The following is a 17,219-nucleotide window of genomic DNA, read 5'->3' as shown; positions in this document are numbered from 1 at the left end:
GTTTCATTTTTCATAGTCCTGTGCATGATGCATTTGAATCTTCCATTGCTTACAACCTCACAAAACCCACACAAAAATAACTCAAAATTAAATCCTCCCAAAATTAGTTTAGGATAGGGGAAATTTGTATGCAGTGAATAGCACTTGTAAATATATAATAAACCTAAGTTTGATCTCCCACATTCACTACAAGGGCATTGTGTATGTGTTATATAGAAAACCATTTCCCATCTTGAGCACTTGCGGGCCACTAACATCTCCTTGCATCAAAAAAATGATGCCATTTTTATCAAAACGAGGTACTATGCCAAGGGAGAGATTTGGATTTGGGCATGGATGATAGTAATTTATGTTCTGTATGTGGATATGCTTTCCAAATATTTTCTTCAAATAATTAGAATCTTGACCCTTAGCTTTAGAAATTGCAGCTAGAAGCCTTAAAACCAGTGCCCTTATCTCCTTGCAATACTTCCATGCAATCTCTCTCTTTCAAAAATGATAAAAATGAGAGAAAACTATTGCTTCCTCTCATTTTTAATGGTGTTGTACCTCAAAAAGAACCTCACTGATAGAGAGAGATCATACTTTTGATGGTGTTGTACTTAATGCTAGTAGAATTGCAAGATAGAATCTTCTTTGGACTTATATCAAATTGGATTATCTTATGATAGCACTACACAAAGTCTAATGTAAGGTAACATGTCTTTTCTCCATTTTTGTCAAATATGAATGTTAGAGAGAAAAAAATACTGACACTAATGTCTGCACCCAGCTAGAGCAAGCAATGACTAGGAAAATCAACTACCAAATAAAATATGGACTTGAAAATCACTAGCTTTGTGTATATAACTTGCAAAATGGTAACAAAAAAACACACTAATAATTGGATATGCTTTTTGTTAGATGAACAACAATTAAACTAGACAAACCCACAAGCCTAACTACAAGCAACACATCTAGATGAGCAGAGGACAAGGCCATAAATGAGAGTTAGGGCAATGGGAAGAAGAAATTGAGAGCACCATCTGAGAGGGTTCAACTTGGTTTCCACACTAGAGCTCTTCATTCTCTTGACATTTTGAGGCTCTTTGGAAAGATCAAAGCTCACATGAAGAGCAGAGTGAGAAAAATCTAATTGAAAGAAAAGTAGCAACAAACAAGTTGGAAGATCTCCTTGTTGGTGCTATCAATTCTTGACTCCTTCACTTCCATGTGATGAGCTATGAGCTCCTCATCCCTCTACCATAGTTTTAGTAGCAACAGATGACCCTTGCTATCTCCTATTTCTTCCAATGGTTGTTTTGTAGGAGAAGAACAGGGGAGGCTACTCTGTTTCTCCTCATCTACATGAATCTCTACCACATGAGACTCTATAGTAGTACCACCAATATTACTAGTTGCTTCACAAGAAACCATTTCTCCATTGCAGTTATCAGCCATTTAAAATCTTAGATTTCTAGTAGAGAATAGATAACATAATAGGTCTATAGAGCTTTGAAATGCTTGGATATAATCACAAAACAACACTAAGAACCAAGATGTCTTTCTACACAACAACTGGATCAAAGTGCCCAGAAGATGCTGTTTTCCCCTCCTGCTTGGGGGCTCACTGTTGCTAGTCATATTATGTTTGGAATATGGATACGAGATCAAAAGGAATGGGCCCCTACCCTGCCCATGAAATTAAAGCCCTCTACCAAGTTATCCACTACTGAGTTCTAGCCTCCATTAGAATATAACTAAAATATAATTATTCTGCCAATAAAAATTATTGCATCAATTATCCTCTAGCATTTTGAACTTTTCAATTAGCACTAATACGGGGATTCTTCTGGCAGAAAACACCTCGTGAGAAAGGACAAAAATACATTTAACATTTGGCAGTGAGAGAGAATGCACTGTCGAGACATCTTGTTAATTCCAAACATCAAACGTCAATATTTCACACACAGTTTGATGCCAATTTCCACATGGCCTAGAAAATTTCCAAAGCATTTGTGGAAATTCTAATAAAGTGTATGATAGATTTATGTTTTATTTTCTCATGGGGTTTACAAAAAAACTTGAGATACTGTACTGCTTGATTGATATACCCTGAAGACCTAAATCTGCAATTTATTGATCTGCAGAAAATATGGAATTCATAGATTAGACTAGAGAATCGAGTTTAGGAGAAAAAATTCCTGTAATAGGGCTTGAGACTACTGCTTGGAATAAATTTGAGGAGATTAAATCTGTAGCTACAGTGGCTCTCCAAGTGAAAAATCAAGAGTTGTTGTTAAACATAGGAACAATTAGCCAACACTCTAAAGGATATTTCTTGAAGGGAGATTAAGAAAATATGGCAATCAAATCAGCAAATTGGATTCCATCAATAATACTCTCTATAAATTTCTATAACTTTTGGAGTGATTTGATTATGAAAATAAATTATTTACTTGAGCCTGTAAGTTATAAATTAATAACACATCTAATTATAAGATATACCAAAGATCCATCTGTACAATAACAGGTGGAGTGTTCCTTCTAGCTGTAGCTGGACATACCAAAGATCCATCTGATATAATAACAAGTGGAGTGTTCCTTCTCTGAAGTTATATTTTGATTAAAGGACCATGATGGCTAGATAGTAGATTTTTATTTCATTGTCTTCTTACCTTGCAATGATTTCATGTGTATTACTTATTTGTTTTACTGTCTATGTTTTAGATAATATGCATACTCTCATTTTCTTAAATGGCTATTTTATACGTGCAGTTGAATGCTTTGACATAGAGATCTCTACATGGTTTGTATTAAAGTCATATGGAAAGGCTTCGGTACTTTTTCTTATCAATGTTTGCTTTGATTCATTTTGATTTTGCATTTTTTGTTGTTTTTCTTAAGTTCTTAAAACAAATCTTCTATGCTTATTTACTTTTGAAAGACATGCTTAGAAGTATCCATTCCATTACATGATTTTCTTTTTGTAAGTTTTCATTTTGTTGCAAGTATTTGCTCTTTATAAATAGAGAATAATTCTATAATTCTAGTGATAATTATCCATGTTTACTATCAGATTGCATGTGGAGGTCAAACTGTGACTCTTGTTGGGTCCAATTTAGTCATGTTTGGAGGGGAGGACTCGAAGAGGAGCCTTTTGAATGATTTGAATATTTTGGATTTGGAAATAATGACTTGGGATGCTATAGAAGCTGTGTAAGCAGAGTTACCATATACAATTATGTACTATCGTAGTCTTGAAAGATCTTATTGCCATCAAATATTCATTTGTTGCATATTTATCTATTTTGCTTCTGTAATGGTACTCCTCCATCTCTAGGTCTAATCACACTACAACTGTTCACCCTGATAAATATCTTCTAATATTTGGTGGTGGTTCTCATTCTTCATGTTTCAATGATTTACATGTCCTTGACTTGCAAACTGTAAGTTAATATAGTAATGCCATTTGTTAGTATTGGTCTTCTAGAAGTGTTATTAGCTTTATAAAAAAAACTCAAGCATAAGTAATTTAAAATGTTACTGAGAATATTCTAAAATTATTGAGCCACAACTTGCCTTTAATTTTGTTACTATTTATAAAGGTACTCAATATGAAAAATGTGTAGACCCTAAACATAGGCAACATCTAACTAGAATAACAATTTTACAATGTTGATCAATGCATAAATTAAATTAAAAGACAATTCACTAATTAGTTAATCTTTTAAATGAGTACACAGTTTAAAATTTAACATATCAATATTGCATCTTATAAGCACAAAAAATAATGATTGCCTGATCAAATACATGTCAAATAGATGTATTTATTTATTTTCATTCAATGTTCTAATATTACTTTTGTACGTAATGAATAGATGATTAATCCATAAAATATTGGCAGCTGTCATAGTTATCAATTATTTTTATTCTTTTAAACTCCTCTAGCTTAATCAAAATTGAGTGTGGTAACTACATTTTTTAATTAAAAATGTAGATAAGTGTGAAACATTGAAACTATTTGAAATACAACTGCCTTTATTAACTAATCTTAAGGCTAGAAAAATTGTAAATATATCTCATGAGCATCTTGTGACTTGCCTTTATGTTTGTAGTCTTATGGTAGTTGTCTTATTTAGATTTCTTATCCACTGGTGCTAATCAGGTAGAATCATGACATTTTAATTTGTTATTTTATAGGCATTTCTTGATTACTTGGAGTAGTAGGTAGTAGTAAATGCATTTATTTGCTTGACATAAACAAAAAATTCATTTTGATTTTTTTTCTCAGAAGTTACAGAGAGAGGGTCACAATGGAGAAGGTACCAACAAAAAACATCAATGATTTCATAATAGCTATGAGGTTGAGATCTCATAAAAATGATATTTGTTAATAGTTGACTAATAAACTTATCTTATCAGTAGAACTAATATATGAATGACATAGTTTCAGGCACATGCATTTATATTTTTGAGCTATTTTGAATTTTTCCATAAGAACCATAATCAAGAGTTTGGTTCTAGGAATGTCTCTTGTTTATATATGTATAATATTTATTAACAAAAGGATAGTTATTGCAACTTTGACAATCTTTTCCATTATTCTTTAAAGGGTACTAGCTCAATGGAAGAGCACCTATTTTACAAGTAGGAGGATGATGGTTCAATTCCATCGTACCCTAATATGATTAAAATAGTGATTAAATAAACTACCAAATATACTACCAAATAAACTACTAAATAAACTACCAAATATATCCAAATATACTACCAAATAAATTACCAAATCAACTACCAAATAAATTATCAAATATGCCACCAAATATAACACCAAATAAAGTACCAAATATACTACTAAATCAACTACTGAATCAACTACCAAATATACCACATAATATACCAAATAAACTACCAAAATAATAATAATAAATGACCAAATCAATGATCAAATCAACATCCAAATTAATGATTAAAATAGTTTAGTCATAAATTTGGTTGCCATATTAATGATCGAAAATAAACTACCAATGGTCACGTGATCAAAATTGGTCATATATCTACAATTATTAGTAGTTTATTTAGTCATATATTATTATTTTTGTACTAGTAAAGAATGATGAATTAGTTGAGGTCAATCAAACATTGTACAGATCTATGATTGGCAAACTGCAATATGTAGTACATAGTAGATCTGATATTGCATTAGTTGTGGGGATGGTTGCTAGATTCTCTGCTAATCTTAGAGAGAATCACTTGATGGTAGTTAAAAGAATAATGAGATACTTGAAAGGAACAAAAGAGTATGGCTTATACTATAAGAAGAATGAAAAGTTTGAATTGAAAGCCTACATTGATGCTGATTGGGTTGAAAATATTGATGACTAAAAGAGCACCAGTGGAGGAGCATTTTTCTTAGGCAGAAGACTTGTTACATGGACAAGCAAGAAGTAGAGTTGTACTTCCCAATCCACTGTTGAAGTAGAATATGTTGTTGCTGCTATTAATTGCAAAAATATTGTATGGATCAAACAACTACTTAAGGGAATGAAGGAAGAAATCACTAAATTAGTGACACTTTATTGCGATAATACAATTGCTATAAATATATCAAAGAATCCTATAATGCATATAAAGACAAAACACATTGCAATAAAGTAAGATTATGTAAGGGAGTTGGTTCAAGACAAAGAGGTGAAGATGAAATATATTAACATAAAGGAACAAATTGCTGATATCTTCACCAAAGCATTACCTAAAGATGCTTATGAGTATTTGAGAGGTAAATTAGGGGTGACACCCCTATCAAAGGCTATGTAAAAGACAGAGGGAGTACCCTCCATCAAAGAAGCTGATATTCATTTCATACAAATTGATGTAGTGGAACTTACATTAGGAAATTGCCTAAAGTAATCACAAGAGGTGGAATTTCAAATTAGTCACAAGCAAGGTAATAGAGGGAGAAAATTGAAGAGCCTGCAAAAAGCATATATTTGCATATACAAAAGATGCCAAGTGTTGAGTATATGTCTTTGGCATTGTTGTCAAAGAGGGAGAATGCACAATAAACTGATCAAGTGCATACTGATAAAGAGGGAGATGATCAAAAGCATATAACTAAGGGAGAAAGAAGAATTCATCATCAGAAGCTCAAAAGACTAAAAGCAATAAAGAAGGAGTAAGCATAAAGAAAAAGAGGGAGATATTTTGATATTTTTTCGATCCATGACATAAGAGAATAAGATAAGAAGGATATTTTGTAACCTAAGAAGGAGTTTCTAATAGAGGGAGAAGTGTTATTCAAAATATTTCTTTTCGGTATTGCCTTACTATTTTGACCTAATTAGTTTGATAGAACAAGATGTTCATCATTTGTTTGACTAGTTGATTAGTTTGGTTTGCCATCAATGCCAAAGAGGGAGATTGTTGATATATGATTGAAAAGATCACTTAACTAAGAAAATGCTGAAAGAAGACTGTGTGTTTTCAATCATTATTTTGTCACCGATGTCAAACCTACTACATGTTGGTAAGACAATTGCTTATATGTTTCAAGCACTATCACTTAGTTTATTGATGAGGAGGATTTGATCAACAAGATGTAACAAAAGTACCTAGAGGAAAGGTTGAGTTATGATTATGTATTGAAGTGTAAGAATCAATTAAGACAATAATAACATAATGTATTGATGATCTACTTAAGATTGCAAAATGATTGGCTACTCTTAAAAAGTTTAGAAGAAAATGGTTGGACAAAGTTCATTTGCTAAGCTTGACCAAGTTAATAGAAGCTGCCGAGCAAAGTTAGTGCAGGTCGAGCAAAAAGTTAGTTAGAGTTGAGTGAAAGCAATTTCTAGTGGATGCCGAGCAAACTAATAGGTGCTGAGAAAGTTAGTAGATACCGAGTGATTTTTAGTTGATGTCAAGTGATTTTATAGTAGAAGCTAAGAAAAATAATATGTGTCAAGCATCAATAAATTGATAATGCCAAGTTGCTGCTATACAATGTAAGAACATGTATTCAAGAAACTTTAATGTAGAATGCAAATGGACTGATGATGAACTATACTAGAACCAAGATATCATCATCAAAATGTAATCTCTACAAGTGTATCATGTTTCCCTAACTACAACTGCTAAAATAACTCTCAGACCAACATCTTAGTGATAGTTCTAGAATGGGATTGTGCTAAAAATGCAGATCTACAATGAAAACATGCAAGATCTATGACCAAAATGTAGATTACATGTGAAATATAGCTTCTAGAAATGCTCTTGAAATGATCATGCTATAAAATAATATGCAATAAATGATGCTAAATGATACAAAATGATGCTAAAATGTTATGAACTTGCTACAATGAAAATGCTAAAATGATGAGTCTAACTATGCCTATACTGCAGATGCATAAAAACTTGGGTGTGTTGCCTCTTAGATTTCCCTCCTATTTATAGGATTTCAGAAGGGTTTGGGGTAATCACTTTTGACTGGGGGTGAAAGTGAAACTTAAAATATCTCACAAGAGACTAGGAGGAAGAGTCCACCATACTTGGTTTTGAGGATAATATGAGGATTTTTCAAATTCTTTTAAATGGTAAAAGGGAGATTTTAAATCTTGTGAGGATAAATGATTTTATTGATTTAATAAATGATGTATTTTCAACGCTTTGTCTTTTTCTTCCTCCCCTTTTGAATTTCATTTTATGAATTTGAATTGTTTTCTTCTTCTTTTAAAGTTGATTTAGGTCTTGTCGATTTGATAGGTGATTAATGACCTGATGTGATTTTTGATTTGAAAGTCTGTTATGTTTCTTCTAATTTTCTCTTTAATTTGGACTTGATTGATCAAAATTGCATGATTTAGATTTTTTCCAATTTTTGGGTGTCTACAGCTACATTATGAAAAAGATCAAAGATTCACCAAATAAAAGCCAACAAGTTTGTTTTCTTGGAACTCATAAATTAAAAGGAAGATAAGATTGATGAGATGGAGGCACAAAATCTTATGTAAACCATTTTGGAGATGAATTCAAATGGTTTCTAGGAGAAGTTTCTAGACAAGAAAAGATATGGGGTAGATACATTGCATCTTACCTAATCCATCAAAAATCCTAATTCTTGAGATGGATAATGAGCAGGAAAAAGTGTTCTAATTTCCTATATGTAGGCATGTATGGTCATGAAACAAAGTTGGTTGGAGGTCAGAGGGTTTTTTTTGGAAGTGAAAATCTGACAAGGTGAAGGAAGAAGGGTTTTCTTCATCAAGTGGCCCAAGTGAAGAAGTCTGCAATGGCAAGCTAAGCAAGAAAGCTAGAAGAGGATGAATGCTTGAAGGGTGAACAAGCTGTCAGAACTACAAAAATAGGAAGCCAAGTAGAGTTGAGGACTAAATAGTGATCTATAATCTATAAGTAAGGTTGTAAGTTGTATTAGATCAAAACTCTACTATTACTTTCTAATAATTATATCAGATTAGGGTAAATCCTTTGGAGAAAGGTTGACTTAACAGTCATTGGAAAATCCTTTAACAGGGTGACATTTCAAGTGAGTGACCTAAAGTCCTCTAACAAGGCTCACTTTTAATAGGGTGATTGAAATCTGTTAACTGGGTCATATTTAACAGTGTGTGTTTTAACCTTTAACATGGTTGGCCTTTAATAGGGCATCACTTCAGAAGAGTGAAAAAGGAGTAGCATGTTATTGGTGGTTTTTCCCAAATTGAGTTTCCACATTAAATCATTGTGTCAAGTGTATTGATGGATATGCTGTGTTTATGTTTTACATTCCTAAATGTTGATTTAATAGTAACATATCAGTTTTAATTAACACACAATGAATGCATGCATGGTTGAGAAAGTTTTAAGGGTTCACTAAATTGTGAATTTTTTTATTTTGTACATCTAGACCTTGAATAATTGATCCCCCCCCTCTTAGTTATTCTAAAAGAATTCCAATATTAATATTTGCTGAGAGATGACTTGTGGCTTCTCCATGCTCTAGAATTATTTGTAAGCCATGTTGGCTAGTATAAATAGAGTGTTTAGGCTTAGAGCTAGGACAATTTTGGAGAGTGTAGAGTTTGAGGCAGTTTTGAAGAGGATTATAGAGCATAATTGGAAAGTACAAATTGCTATTGGATCTTTGCGTATGAATGTATTTTATATCTAGCTGTAACCTAGAAGGCCTTACAGATGGGCATGTATGTTGAATATTTGAAGAATCAATAAAAGCATTTTACTCTTCTTCCTCCTTTGGTTGCTATTCTTTGTGTTTGGTTCCATCATATTAAATCTTGCAGGGTGGTTAAGAGAGCTAGGTGTGCCCTTGGCCCTAATTTCCCCTGTCCTTCCTTGCATCAAATACAAAGCACATTTCTATCAAGTATCACTACTTGAGGGAACTAGTGCAAGACAAAGAAGTAAAGCTAGAATATGTGCACAATAAAGAACAAATTGTTGACATATTCACAAAAGCTTTACCCAAAGATGCTCATGAATATCTTAGAGGTAAGTTAGGGGTGATTCCCCTAAGCAAAGCTACTTAAATAGGCAAGGTGCATTGCATCAAATGTGCTAATTAGAATATATTACACATTGATGTAATACAACTCTACTTTGGGAAATGCCTCAGGTAGATAGTTAAGTAAAACATATCAGACCAGTCATAGGCAGATAAAAATCAACCAAACATGCAAAATCTACAAAACTTAGATGTATGATGACATTGAAGCCAAGAAAGCTAAGTGTCTTTGGCATTGTTGTCAAAGAGGGATAGATATATAGTAAAAGAGGGAGAGAAAGCCATATAAGAGCTAAGAATATACATTAGAACCAATATACTAGAGAGGGAGACTTAACCAAATGAAGGAGAGATAGACAAAGGAGAGACTATTATCTCAGAGGGAGACAAATCTTTTTGGATTGCATGATAACCAAGTGAGATACATTTGATACATTGAGATATTGGTAATATTGAGATGTAGAGATGTTGCCATCAATTCCAAAGAGGGAGATTGTTGGAAACTTACAATTGGAACAATTGTTGTTTTGTCATTGATGTCAAATCTATTTATAACACATATTTCTACCTAATCTAAATGTTGTATCTATTTGATTGATGAAGAGGTTTTGAGAAATTGTTCATAACAATAGCATCTATAGGAAAGGTTGAGTTATGAAAAGGAAGATACAATGGAAATTTGATTAGTTAGACTTTAATGAGACAAAGTGATTATATCAAGAAAGTTAAGCCAAGCTAAGTAATAGAGTAAATGGTTAAGGAATGTTGAGTGTGCTAGTGTCAATTGAGCCACAATAAGTGCCAAGAAAATCTAGTGTTAACTAAGCAGGGTAGTTAATGTCAAGCCAAAAATATTTATAGTTATTGAGTGTTAAGTGATGTTCGAGTTTTAAGTAATGACCAAGTGTTAGAACTTAGTGATTGTCGAGTAACACTATTGAAGATGAATTTGAGGAAATTGTGATTCCTAGTTGACTGAGTTGATTTCTTGGAAGATGTAAACCACATTGAAGATAAGATCAATGAGTTAGATCATTAAATTCAATATCATTAAATTCAAGGTGAGGATTAGGTAAAGACCTAATAGGCATATCCTAGAGAATCTTCTAGAGGAAGATCAAGAAGATGGACATATACAATGAATTGTGTTGAACCTAATCATAAACCTTAAGATCTACGATGATTGTGGAAAATGGTAAAGCAAGAATTTCCTATATAAAGAGGTATAGAGTCAAATGACAAGTATAAGAGTGTAGTGTGTATGAGAGAGAGGCATATAGAGAAAGCAGGATCAAATACACACAAAGGGTGAGCATGTGTGTCTGTTTGTGTGTGAATGCAAAGCTAAAAGAGATTACTTACACATATGCTATTGATATTGATAAGTTAAATCTAAGCAAGAAGAATTAAGTGTTGTTGAAGGGGGAAGACTAATTGCTCAAAGAGTTGTCGAGTCAATCAAGAACATAGATGGTAGTGGAGAGCTTATTAGTAAATCAACTCCTAAATTGAATAGAGATATGAACTTGAAAAGTGAGTTGTCATTGTACATATCAAAACCCTACTATTTTATTTCTAATCATTGTAAACATTTCGTATTAAAATCCTTTTAATAGAGGTTGACTTAAGAGTCATTTGAAAGACTTAATAGTCTATGTAAATCCTTTCACAAGGTGACATTTTAAGTGGAATGATCAAAGCCATTGACAAGGCCACTCCTAACATGGTGATTAAATACTCTAACCAGGTCAAATTTAACAATTTGTTCAATTTGAAAGAGTGAAAATGTGGTGACATGTTGATGGTGGTTTTTCCCAAATTGGGTTTCCACATAAAATCCTAGTGTCAAACTTGTGTTGAATGCTTTATATGTTTTACATTTTATATTCAATAAAGTATATTATATTTGGAATAGTAATATTGGTTTATCAATATAGTACAGATCGATCAATAGCAGGATAAGTAGAACATGGAGTGTTTATGTTTAATTGTTCAAATGGTACTTAAGGACCTTGAGTAACTGATTCACCCCCCCTCTTGATTATTATAAACATTTCTAACAGAGTCATGTCATCTAATTCTATCAAATGAAGTTAGTGATACATCCTTTCCATCTCCCACACCCATCATTCCCCTAAAACCTCCCCCATCTATCACCCCTCTTTGATCCACCCCACTTATAGATCCCCTTCCATCTCCTACCATCATTGAAACCTTCCCATCCATTGAATCCCTCCAATTACTATCCATATATCCTTCTCCTAACATTATGAAAACCCCTTTTAATGAACCTCACGAGTCCATCCTCCATCTACTCATCCTTATTGAAGAAACTCCCATTCATCCATTTGAAGATTTAACCCATGCATTACCTATCACACCATCCACTCCCAAGCAATCTTATCAAGATCTTGTCCAAAAGCATGTTGAAATATCCATTGGCATAAATTATCAAGTTCCTACCATCGTACCTACTCCACCTCAAAATCATACCATCCCACTTATTCACCTACGTGATCCATTTTTACTATCCACTCCATCTAAAGAGTAGTCACCATCTCCTGCAGATCAAGATCCTACCCTTTCATCTGCCACTCCACTTCAACATCCTATAGTTTCATTAATCCCTCCAAGTCAAGATCCACTTCCACCCACCCATTCAAATAAAGATAATGAAGCCCCATCCCCTCTACTTCATGATCCTACATCTCTTGTATTTCATGGTAATTCATCTACAGAAGAAGAAATAATTGTCCTACCCAAAACTTCTACTCCTCCACGTACTAATGAACTCACATCTTGTGTTCCAAATTATGAACATCATATTGAAAAAAGAAATAAAAGTGTATCTCTATAAGTTGGTATCCCTTCTATCCCTTCATAGTCCCAAGTCCTTTTATCTTCACCCAAAGTTCCTATACATTGTATTCCACATCCATTTTGGACCCTTGTCCTACTACTTCTCTCCATTCCTCCATTTTGGGTTCCTATATCCCTTATCTCAATCCTTCACCCTTTCCATCCATTTTGGGTCCTTACATACCTAATCCAAATACTTTATCTCCTTCATCTATTTTGGGTCCTACTCTTTCCTCACTTCAATCTGTTTTAGCTCTTTATCCTTTATTCGTTCCATCCATTTTGGAAAATGACATGCATCCATATACTGTATTCCAATCCATCACTCCATCCCCTCAAATCCACAAGATAGATCATCAAAAACACTCATCCTTGAATTCCCTCCAACCTTTAACCTCTATCATTCCCTCCATAATCTCTTCATATCCTCCATGCTGTTGTTCTCATACCATGGTAAATAGAAGCAAATTGGAAGCCAAAATTAAAAAAAAACATATATCCAAAAATCCTCAAAAATCCAAGTATTAACATGTCCCATCTAAAATAAATGTTCAAGAAGAGAAACATCTAATCCATATAGAAAATTTTAAAAGGTCACAAAGGACCAAAATGAAAAAGTCAAAATCATGCGAATACTTGAGATACGCATAAAAGAAATGCATCTCAAAGAAAAATATGAATTGGAATCCATTCCTACTGCTCAAAAAGCCTCATTTTTAAAATAATTTATCCAAATATCCATATACACATCTTCCATCTCCCCAATTCATTCTTAGTCCTTGTACTTCTTATCCTACATTGTCAATCTTCCATCTTCCAACTTTACTTTTGGTCCTTATATTCCTCCTATTCCATTTTCTCCTTAATCAAATTCAACATCATCTTTCCCACTACTTCATCACCCTTTAGGGTGTGCCAATGATGATCTTTTCAATTCCCTCATCCATTTATCCACAAGTCTTATGTCTACCCATCCATTATCTGCCAACTCCCACCCACTATTTCATTCATTTAACCCAATCTTTTCCATGCTTCCTTATTCACCCATCCTACCAATATCTATGAGTAAAAATCCAGCAACAAAAAAAGTCAAAAAATAAAAAAAATATCCAATGGTGTAAACTTGGCAAATAAGCACCTTAGATAAGTACCATGATAAAAACTTGGCAAACAAGCATAATGTGTGATCCTTCCATCCAAATTCTCTACACATTCGGGGACAAGTTCTTCTACCCACCATACCCATATCATCTTCCAACCATACTCAACACATCTTATCCATTTCACCTTCTCCATCCTTTGGATCTTGATAAAAAAAACAAAAAAACAAAAAATAAAGGTCACTACCATACATACATGCTTTTGTTAACCTTTTGACACTAGTTCTCCCATCACAAAGTCTATCCACCTATCCTTTATCCAGCCATTCTTCCTTCCATGTAATCCATCCTCCTCATTTAATTTAGCTCCATTCATCTCTATCTACCTCCCTTGTCTTGTCGTTTCCCTATCTTCCATCCTATCATACCTCTCTTAAGTCCTCCTCATGCATGACATATTATAACTAGGGGCATTGTATTCCTTGGAAACCTATCCTATCCACCTTCCATCTCCCTATTCTTGTTCCATTTCCACCTTCATCTTCTAATACCAATCTTCCAACATTCCTATATCCAAATCTTCCTATTCACCATACCTTTTGCTTCCATCCTTATGCCTCCCAACATCTCCATCTTTTCATCACCTGACATATCCCTTGTCATTGGTATCTAGCTCTATGCTATCCCCATGCAACCTAATGTCATCCATTCATATCCTAAATCTCCTAGAAACCTACCATCACATGCCCCATCCCATTCTTCCCCTCTAACATATCTAAAATTGTGCATCAATAAACCCATCTAGTGATACCCTTAGTCTTGTTTCTAGCCTTGATCAAAATCCAATCATCATCATTGGGATGCAGCCTTCCCAATCCTTGCCTTGTTTTGAGGTATATCATTCCCACTATCCAAATCACCCTATCCACCATTAGTCCATCTTGGTTCTTTAACTTGACCAAGAAATCATCATGCATTTCTTTGCACCATGAACAAACCATCTCATTCAACCTTCCACCCCTACACATAGCTCTGATATAATGTCATTCTTGTAAATATCTCAGTCAATTTCATTGTACATAATATCCCTCATATTAGTCACCAATCATTAACTCACCCTTTGTTATTCCTGAGTTATCATAATTAGTCAGTCCCATTATACATAGCCCAATCTCATATCAGTTCACATCATATCAGGTCCTTTAGTGCTCAATGCTCCATGCTTCAAAGAGTCCTTATGTGCAATCATTTGTCACTAAAGTTTTTTCCATATTATTTATGGTTTCTTTTTTAGTCTAGGTGCTAGGTGCTACCAATAAGTCCTTCCAAGATACATCTTTTCTCTTGTCAGACTTGGGTTCATCAGTCATGAGTCCTACCAATCTCTCTGGCACATGTTTATTTTTTGTCGATATACTCTTTCTTTCGATGTTGGATTTTAATTTTGGTTCTTGATTATCTTTTCTAAACAATCTGGTTATCCCTTCCTTAAGGTCATCATGATCATTCATATCATGGTGTTCTTTGAATGGGGAAATCAGTGTGCAAGGTCTTGATCTGTCTTTTGCTTTTTTCTTTTCTTCCTATGAGTCAGTCATGTATGGCCCTTGCATATCCAAAAATATGATCATTTATGATTACATAGTGCACTTGGGAAATATCATTTGTTTGTGGGTTACCTAGTATTGTTTCCACTTTAATTCCTATTGGGTTTCATGTGTGATGCTGGGTAAATCCTTGCATGTTTATTTTGAGTCAGTCCTATGCAAAATAGTGACAAGGCTTTGATTTTATTGGTAACCTTGGCTAGTCACCGATATTGCTATATTAAATTAAGTGTTCAACTACATGACGATTATCTTTATGGAGAATCCCATGCTCAATAGATTCCATCTCATCCCCCATTCATAAAAAGGAAACCCCAAAAATATTCATTTTTATCTTATCAACATCAATCAACTATCATTATTTTATCAACATCTATCCTACATCCTTATCCTATCTTGAAACCTATCCAAAAATCCTAGAAAAATCCTACAAAGTTTCTAAAATCTCACCCATTTATCCATCACATCCTAAGGGTTCAATTTAAAAAATAAAATCCCTCATGTCCTCCGTCATACCTCACAAATTTTTCTAATTTGTACAGTTGATCTCCTCTTGTCTCATACTCTCGCAGTGAGAGTATAAGCCACTTATAAACCTTTTTCATCATTTGTGTGTCCTCTATCTCACCCCAATTTTCTTACTTTTCGAGATGTCATCTACTCTCATTTTCTCTCCTCACTACCTTCTCAAGGGGCTATCATACATTATAATCTTTTATCAAGACTGGAGCAATTTGGCTATTTTAAAAATCTTCGAAATAATGTTGTACTAACACTATATCAAAGAGGGGAAAAATGTAAACACCTAAATCTAGTCACATAAATTTGTAATCAAATTTAGTCATCTTCTAAAGCATATTTAATTAAATATTAAATTATTTTAGTGATATCCCCTAATTAATTAATTATAGACCAATTAATAAATTAGCAGACAACCAATAGTCTAATTTATTAATAAAATCCCCCTTCCTCTATTAAATTAAATAAAAAGAAAACCCATTTAATTTAATCTCCATAAAACCCTCTCTATTTAATTAATTTAATTAATTAAATCCTTGCACCCACAAACTAATCCTTCAACCCAACAGTCACCCAAACTCAATTCATGCACCAAACATCTTTTAATTAAATAATTTATTTAATTAATCAAATCTCATGTACCAAATATTCCTCCTTTAATTAAATAATTCCTTTATTTCATTAAATCTCACGCAACAAATATTCCTCTTTTAATTAAATAATTCATTTATTTAATTAAATCTCATGCACAAATATTTCCCTTTTAGTTAAATAATTTATTTATTTGATTAAATCCCACACACTAAATATTCCTCTTTTAATTAAATAACTCATTTAGTTAATTAAATCTCATGCATCAATAATTATCCTTTTAATTAGATAATTCATTTATTTAACTAGGCTCACCACCAACCTTTTCTCTAACAAATCCATCCACCTCCCACATCATCCAGTCAATTGAACCACCTCACCCACCTTAACTAAAACACATCACCTCCTCTTCCATGTCTAAAATCCCTCTTCATATCACTTGCATAAATTAAGGTAGGATTTATTCCCTCTTACTCAAGCCCAAGTCCACTCTCATGCCACATCTCCCTCATCTATCTTTAAACATAGAAGTCTACCTCATCCACCTATCTTAGTTAACTAAAGCCTATCTCACACCGCGCTCAGTTAACTATATTTCATGAATTATTATCTCCTCCTCACCCAATTGCCTATAAATTGAACCCTTTGCTCCTTACAAATCATCCACCTTTTGAGTATAATTATTATACCATTTTGAGAGCTAATTACTTTCAAAGTATTATTTGGTGTGGATACTCGTATTACTATGCATCTATCAAATTCATCCATTGTTGAAGCTTGAGCATGAGATTTGAGCACACATCCATGATCACAACCACATCTACATATCAAGGAGACTACGAAGACTCGCAGGTTTGCATTCTTTGTTTGGGTTTCCTTATTTGGTTTATTATATATGTTTGTTAATTGATTTAGTTTGTTAGATCTTTGAATTTATATCTTTTACATCTTGATTCTAATGCATACATTAACAACTAGCCTCATAATCCTATCTAATTAGCTCCTAGCTATAGTGATAAGATCAACTTGTTGCTATTGATTTTA

Source organism: Cupressus sempervirens, chromosome 1, assembly GCF_028749045.1.
Source record: "Cupressus sempervirens isolate cs-2001-9-10 chromosome 1, ASM2874904v1, whole genome shotgun sequence".
In the NCBI taxonomy this organism is placed as follows: domain Eukaryota; kingdom Viridiplantae; phylum Streptophyta; class Pinopsida; order Cupressales; family Cupressaceae; genus Cupressus; species Cupressus sempervirens.
This window is presented reverse-complemented; position numbering follows the sequence as displayed.